Source organism: Panthera tigris, chromosome E1, assembly GCF_018350195.1.
Source record: "Panthera tigris isolate Pti1 chromosome E1, P.tigris_Pti1_mat1.1, whole genome shotgun sequence".
Classification (NCBI taxonomy): Eukaryota; Metazoa; Chordata; class Mammalia; order Carnivora; family Felidae; genus Panthera; species Panthera tigris.
The window spans coordinates 35,091,300-35,098,612 of record NC_056673.1 but is presented as its reverse complement, the minus strand read 5'-3'; the positions used below and the strand labels follow the sequence as shown (position 1 = coordinate 35,098,612).

The 7,313-nt window shown below is 46.1% G+C and overlaps 2 non-coding genes across 2 annotated transcripts; both read left to right on the top strand.

Annotated features, from left to right (window-relative positions):
• Nucleotides 1-941: 941 nt before the first annotated feature.
• Nucleotides 942-1,021, top strand: LOC122233861. Its single transcript, XR_006211586.1, has one exon. It is a non-coding gene; the product is annotated as a small nucleolar RNA U2-19 (small nucleolar RNA).
• Nucleotides 1,022-1,344: 323 nt separating this feature from the next.
• LOC122233860 lies at nt 1,345-1,414 on the top strand. Its single transcript, XR_006211585.1, has one exon. It is a non-coding gene; the product is annotated as a small nucleolar RNA U2-30 (small nucleolar RNA).
• The last annotated feature ends 5,899 nt before the right edge of the window (nt 1,415-7,313 follow it).

Sequence of the window (7,313 nt, the reverse complement as noted above, 5' to 3'; positions counted from 1 at the left end):
CAAAATGTCCCTTTCCCCCCTCTAGCTTCCTTTAAGATCTTCTCATTGTCACAGGCTTTCAGCAATTTGATTATAATGAACCTTGCTTTCATTTTGTGGTGAGCGTTGAGATTCTTGGATCTTTGGTTTCCTAGTTTTGGTCAAATTTGGGAAATGTTGAGTCCCTATTTTTCTGATCTCCCTCTCTTCCTGGACTTAACACTACAAGGGTGTTAGGGTACTTGATATCTTGTCATAGGTTGCTGGTTGTCTTATGTTTTCGGTGTGCTTCTTTTCAGAAACGTTCTGCTGATACGTCCTCAGATAGCTTCCAGTCCACCGATGGCCTCTTCTGCAATGTCTAAGATGCTGCTAATCCTATCTATTCAAGTCACATTTAGATTTTGCATATTTTTCATCTCTTCAGTGTGTCAGTCATAGGGCTGTTTCTTTGAAGCGATGCGCTTCTTAAGATTTGTCTCTGTTTTTAATTTTTAGCGGTTTAACTACAATGTGCCTAAGTATGGTTTTCTTGTAATTACCCTATTTATCTTGATTCTTATGTCAAGTATAGAAAACTTGGGGCTAGTAATATTGTTTCTGCCCCATTATCTCTCCTCTTCTCCTTTTTTGGCCTCCAGAAACAGATGTTAGACCTTTTATTGTGTTGCATGTAACCGTAGCGCCATTTTCTGTGTTCTCCATCTTTTTTCTTTCTTTTCCTGTCTGTGTTTCAATCTAGGTATTTCCTACTGAATTCTTTTCCGGTTCCCTATCTCACTTCTGCTCCGTCTGTCCTGCCTTTAGATCTGCATAATAAATTCTTCATTTTAGTTATTGTATTTTTCCCATCCTAAGATTCCATTTGATTCGTTATTGTTCATTAAGCCCCCTTCTTTTATGAAACTCTACAGCTTTTCATCTGTTTTGTTATACGGTATGATCTTAGTTATTTTCAAACTGTGTCTTCATGGAAACAGCCAAGTTTGAGCATCAGAAGACCTTCCAGTCTACCTAATGCATGACCACTGTAGTTTTGAGAAGCGAATGTATAAAGTAATTTAAAACAATGAGGCTTACGTCTGTGGTGTGTGTGTGTGTGTGTGTGTGTGTGTGTGTGTGTTTATTAAGGTGACAGTGGATAACTGAGTACTTGCTGATGGATGAATGACATTGGGTGGGTGCTGATGGATGAATGACAATGAAGATGTGTGTATATAAAGGCTAATCAATTCTGAACAATGATGCAAAGATTTTACAGTTGGGGCACCTGTCTGTTCAGTTGGCAGAACATGTGACTCTTGACCTTGGGGTTTTGAGTTTGAGCACTGGGTGCAGCAATTACTTAAAATTAAAATCTTGGGGGGAAAAAGAAGAAAATGTTTTACAACTGACCTTTCTAACTACGAAGGTTTCTACATTTGATCTGAGTTTAAAACCGGAAAGAAAAAAAAACCCGGATAACTCCAATACCTGGATCTCCTGGGAGATTGTATTTTATGTGATCTGTTTCTCTCTTAGGTTTTAGGCATTAGTTCAGTTTCTTCGCATACATGATAATTAATTTTATTTAATGTGGAGCAATCTCAAATTTTTAGCATGGTCCCAAATATAGTACAAAAACCCATTTTCCTGACTCAGCTGAGGTGTGTTGCCACCATCCCCCAAACGCTTCAACTCATGATTCCCATGAACAAAGACATCCTCCTGGATGACCACAATGCCATCATCAAAATCAGGAAATTACCATTGGAACATTACTCCCATCTAACCCACACCCTCCATTCACTTTTCACCAGTGATCCCAATGATGCCCTTGCAGCAAAACCATCCAGTACAGGATCACATGTTACACTTGGCTCTCAGATATCTCTAGTCTCCTTCAATATGGAACAGTGTTTCAGCCTTTTCTTAACTTTGAGGACACTCTTGTAGATTATAGGCCAGTTATTTTGTAGACGTTCCCTTAAGTTGGACTTGTCCAATGTTTCCTCATGACTAGATTCGGTTTGTGCACTTTATGTAGCGATGTCACAGAAGCGATGCTCTGTGTCTCTCTCATTGCCTCCTATCGGGTAGTGCACGATTGTAAGTTGTCCTATTACTGCGATGTTTATTTTGACCTCTTGATTAAGTTGGTGTCTGCCGGCCTTCTCCACTGTAAAGTTACCCTTCTCCCTTTGCAATTGATAAATATTTTGTAGGAAAGCACTTTGAGATTATGTCAATATCCCATTCCACAACAAACTTTCCGTATTTGCATTCAGTGTATCGGTATGGAGTCATGGATTCCCATTTTACTCGGTAAGTTATAATGTATTAATATCATTATTTATTTGGATGTTCCAAATAACCAGATGCTGCCAATGGAAGTCCCTTCCAGCTGGCTTCTGTATTCCTTTGACATGTCTCCATCATTCTTTGGATGCTTATTTTTAGAACAGCTTTATTGAGTGTAATTCACATACCATACAATTCACCCATTTAAAGTGTACAATTCAGTGGTTTTTGGTACATTCACAGATGTGTGCGACCATTGCCGCAGTCAATTTTAGAACAGTTTCATTGTCTCAAAAGTAAACCTTGTAATCTTTAGCTATCATCCTCGTATCCTCCTGTCCCCACTTTAGCCCTAGGCAACCACTAATCTACTTTCCGTCTCTATACGTCTCCCTATTCTGGAACTTCATGTGAATGGGATCATATAACAGGTGGTGTTTGCTGGCTTTTTTTCATTCAGCATAATGTTTTCAAGGCTCATCCAAGGGGTAGCATATAGAATTACGGTAAAACGTTGGATTGTGAGTAACTTGTTTGGCCGGTGCTCCGCAAGGCGAGCAAACCTTTCTAATACATTTTAACTTGATAAACGAGCGACGTCTCGCAATACGAGTAGCACGTGACACCAAATGTCACAACTGAGCCAGTGGTTCTACTCTCTCTCTCTCTCTCTGTCTGCGAGATTGTGGGTGACCGTCTCCCATGCTCAGATGCTCAGGTCTCAGGCCCAGGTGACCACCGACGAGCTGATGGATCTGCATCGTGAGCAAAAAGCTCAAGAGGTTACGGAGGACTGCAGAGGAGGAGGGGAAAGGTGGAGGAATCCCTCACTTCAAATGAGATTAGGGAGATGTGTAAAATGTGGGCAACAGTGCAAAATTTTGTAGAAGATCACCACCCAAATAAGGCTGTAACAGTGCGAGCGATGAATCTGTTTAACGACAATGCAACGTCACATTTCTGTGAAATCCTCAAAAGGGGGCAGAAGCAAGTGTCATTGGATAGGTTCCTTGTTAAATTTCAGGAAAAGAGAAAGATTCCATGGAGCCCACAGATAGCAGTGATTCCGTGAGTGATAGTGAAAGTCATCCTCCACAATAACCTTCCTCTCCCTGGTCTCCCTCACACCAGCCACGAAGGTTTTCAAAGGTAAGTGCGGGTGAATTTGTTTCTTTTTCTTTATATTTTGTATTTTCTTTTTTTTTTTTTTCAATATATGAAATTTATTGTCAAATTGGTTTCCATACAACACCCAGTGCTCATCCCAAAAGGTGCCCTCCTCAATACCCATCACCCACTCTCCCCTCCCTCCCACCCCCCCATCAACCCTCAGTTTGTTCTCAGTTTTTAAGAGTCTCTTATGCTTTGGCTCTCTCCCACTCTAACCTCTTTTTTTTTTTTTCCTTCCCCTCCCCCATGGGTTTCTGTTAAGTTTCTCAGGATCCACATAAGAGTGAAAACATATGGTATCTGTCTTTCTCTGTATGGCTTATTTCTATATTTTGTATTTTCATCATTATTTTGTATTACATTACAGTATTGTAATCATTTTTTATATGAATATTTTTGGGTTGTGGAACGAATCATCTGAGTTTCCATTATTTCTTATTGGGAAATTTGCTTTGATATACAAGTGCTTTGGATTACAAGCATGTTTCCAGAACAAATTATGCTCGCAAACCAAGGTTTTAGTGTACTTCGTCCCTCTTTATGGCTGAATAATATTCCATTTTATGGATATACCATGTTTTGTTTGTTTTCATCAGTTCATGGGCATTTGAGTTGTTTCCACCTTTTGACTATTATGAACGGTGTCGCTATAAACATTCCAGCACAAGTCTTTGTGTGGATATGTGTTTTTATTTCTCTTGGGTATGCTTAGAAATAGAATTGCTGGGGGGCACCTGGGTGGCTCAGTCAGTTGACCGACTTCAGCTCAGGTCATGATCTCACACTCTGTGAGTTCGAGCCCTGCGTCGGGCTCTGTGCCGACAGCTCAGAGCCTGGAGCCTGCTTCGGATTCTCTGTCTCCCTCTCTCTCTGCCCCTCCCCCACTCATGCTCTGTCTCTCTGTGTCTCAGAAATAAATACACATTAAAAAAATTTAAAAAAAGAAATAGGATTGCTGGATCATATGGTAACTCTATTTAATCATTTCTGAGTATTTTCTGCACAAGATAAGTCAGGCTTGTCTTGTACTTTCCCTGCCCCAGCCCTGTAATCAGCCATTTCTCCAAGAAGTCCTGGTTTCTTCTGGCAGACAGTGGTATTTAGAAATCAAGACTTCAGCATAGCATAACGTTTAGAGTTATCAAATCACGGTGTTGTAAGCCTGAAGCTAATGTTCACATTGTGTGTCAACTACACTTCAATTTAAAAAAAGAAAGAAAGAAAGAAAGAAAGAAAGAAAGAAAGAAAGAAAGAAAGAAAGAAAGAAAGAAAAGGGGCACCTGGGTGGCTCAGTCTGTTAAGCATCCGATTCTTGATATGGGCTCAGGTCATGATCTCACGGTTCGATTCATGAGATCAAGCCCTGGGTCAGGCTCAGTGCTGACAGTGTGGAGCCTGCTTGGGATTCTCTCCCTCCCTCTCCCTCTGCTTCTCCCTCACTTGCTCTCTCTCTCTCTCTCTCTCTCTCAAATAAACATTAAAAAAAAAGAAATCAAGACTTGGTGCTAGCTATGCTCGTTATCATTAAGATGTCACTGCTCCCCAAGCCCTCGCAGTAGATGAAGCTAGGAAATATACGCACGTATGTACATAAATGTGCAGACATCGACACATACGCACAACATAAACACATATACACATTTGCATCAACAATTATTTTTATATCTACTTACTTTGAAAATCACGAGAACTCACCAATACCTCCAATTCCAGTCTAACACCGTAGGGTTCATTCCAGTTTTCTTCCCTTCCATATTTGCAACACCCTTTGCCAACATGGAGAAACCTGCTTCATTCCCTCCACATATGTACTTACCGGATCGCTCCCACTGTGGGTAACCATGGCCCATTGCCACTGCTTGCCATGCAGACCCCTCCTCGGCCCTCCTGGGCTCCCACACCTGCCTCAGGCCACCCCCACCGCCCCTTCTCCCATCTGGACACGTTTTTCACCCCCACAGGCTCTGACATCCAAGGCTTTGGATGCCCTGCCCCTCTCCAGCCCACCCCTGCAGATGCCCTTCTCATCCCCTGCGGACTCCACTTCCCAGTGCTTGGCCACTACCTTGGTCCAGCGCCCCCTTCACGGCCTCAAGGTCCAACCAATCTCCCTCACTGAGCTGGCTCCATGTGGATATCTTCCTTATCTCGTATGGGCTTTGACATCCCACAGCAGTGCCTTTTTCCTTGGATGCCCTCCTTTGTCTGCTTGAGCTCTGACATTCAGGAGAGGCCATCTGCTTACATGACTGAGCTTTGACTGTCTCCTCTCTCTCTCTTTCTCTCTCTCTCTCTGCACTCCCACCCCCAACACCCACCTGTCCTGCTCTGGCTGTCCCCCCAAGCAGGAAAGCCCTCCTTACTTCACTTGAGCTCTGAAACCATTGCCGGACACACCCCCACCCCACCCCCCACCAAGGGACATTCACCTTGGTCCACTTACCTAAAGGCTTCTGGACTGAACTGTGCTTAAAGGGAAGGGAATAGAAGGGAAGAGGAAAAGAAAGAGAGGGGCGAGGAGGAGGAGGAGGAGGAGGAGGAAGACAGCTGCCTGGCAAATTTTTTTTTTTTTTAATTGAAAGGTGGACGTTGTGTGTGACAGGTGGTGGAGGGTCTGGTTGATGGCCTCTTCTCCCACAGAGAACTTCACTTCCTTCTCCAGACAGAGTCCCTTCCAGGGTCCCAACGGTAAGCCAGATCAGAGCAGGCTGAAGAGTGAGCCCAATGGCAGCGAAGACAGCCTTTGTAAGAAGTGTGCCCGGAAGGGAAGAGAGCGCCAGGAAGGTGATGTGGGGGCTCGGGAGTGCAGGGTGGTGAGAGACACCAGCACGCATATGTGGGCATATGTGGGCGGATGGGAAGGAGGCTCCAGCATGGGATGTGTGGGCAGCCCTGGGAGAACCGGGGTGGGGAGCTGGGGCAGGAGTGCAGGGCCCCGAGCCCGGGGAGGCGGGCTTTGGCCAGGATGGGGTACCAACCGCCTCATAGGGTGAGGGGAGGAAACGCTAGCTCGGGCCTGCCAGGTGTATGGGACTTTGGCTGGGTCTCCGCCTGCATCTGTGTGCGTCTCCATGCGGCTCTTTCCCGGACTGGCTGAGGTGAGCTCACCGCAGAGAAGGGTAGCCCAGGGTGGGGGGGGGAAGGAGAGAGAGGGAACCGGATGCAGTGGGGAGGGGGGGATATCGACCTAGCGTGGGGGGGTCAGTGAGGGCGGGAGAGTGTGGCGGCAGGGGGGAGCTCCAGGAGGGGAAGGACCTGGGGGGGGGCGTTATTAATTGGAAGGGGACTTGGAGGTCCCATCTCTTTGTCTAGACAGGGAGCACCTGAGAGCAGTGACTGTCCCTTCCCCTCTGATAATGGTCCCAGTGCAGAGCCTCCCTGTAGGAAGTGAAGAGGCAGCCTCTTTTCTCATTTTTTTTCCAGGGCGGGGGGAGGGGAGCAGTGTGAGCCCCAGATTTGCTGCTTCATGGCGGGTGTGGGGAAGTGAGGGTCCCTCCCCTCTGCCTCCCTCCCCTCCCCAGTTAGGCCTTTTGCCCCCTCAGGGATACTGGAGCAGACCAGTGTTCTGGGTAGGGGGTGAGAGAGGGGGTAGGGAAGGGGCTGGGGGCTTTCTCTCCCTCTCCCTCCATCCACCACGGGTCAGGCAGGGGTGGGGCGGGGGTGGGGGGGACCAGCAGCCCCAGGCTGGATTTGTTTCTCATTTTGCTCTTGGCTCTTCTGGTGGAAAAATCAAAGCTCTCCCTTTGGTACAGCTGAGGCCGAGAGGAGAAAGGCGAGCGTGGCTGGGAGGCTGTCCTGGCGGGGAAGTTGAGGGGCAGGCGGGGCCTGGCTGGGAGAGACTGTCCCCCCTTCTCAGCCCCCTCTGCTTCTACGTGGCTCTCCAG